Below are 245 nucleotides of genomic sequence, written 5' to 3'. Positions count from 1 at the left end.
TTTAAAAACTATAGTGATGTCTATGTTCCAAGAAAGAGAGTTTATCATACATAAATACAAATGTATAATGTGGTTAGAAATTTTTAAACAACATTAAGGAGTGTAAACATCATTATATAAAGCATTTATCGAAAAACTCAATTTAGTAGGGGTTAACCTTCAGATTTAGAAAAAAATTTAAAAAACTTGACAATTTTTTTTATTGCATAGTTGCATTCTTAACAGATATATGATGATGGTCAAAG

Source organism: Brassica oleracea, chromosome C5, assembly GCF_000695525.1.
Source record: "Brassica oleracea var. oleracea cultivar TO1000 chromosome C5, BOL, whole genome shotgun sequence".
NCBI lineage: Eukaryota > Viridiplantae > Streptophyta > Magnoliopsida > Brassicales > Brassicaceae > Brassica > Brassica oleracea.
This window is presented reverse-complemented; position numbering follows the sequence as displayed.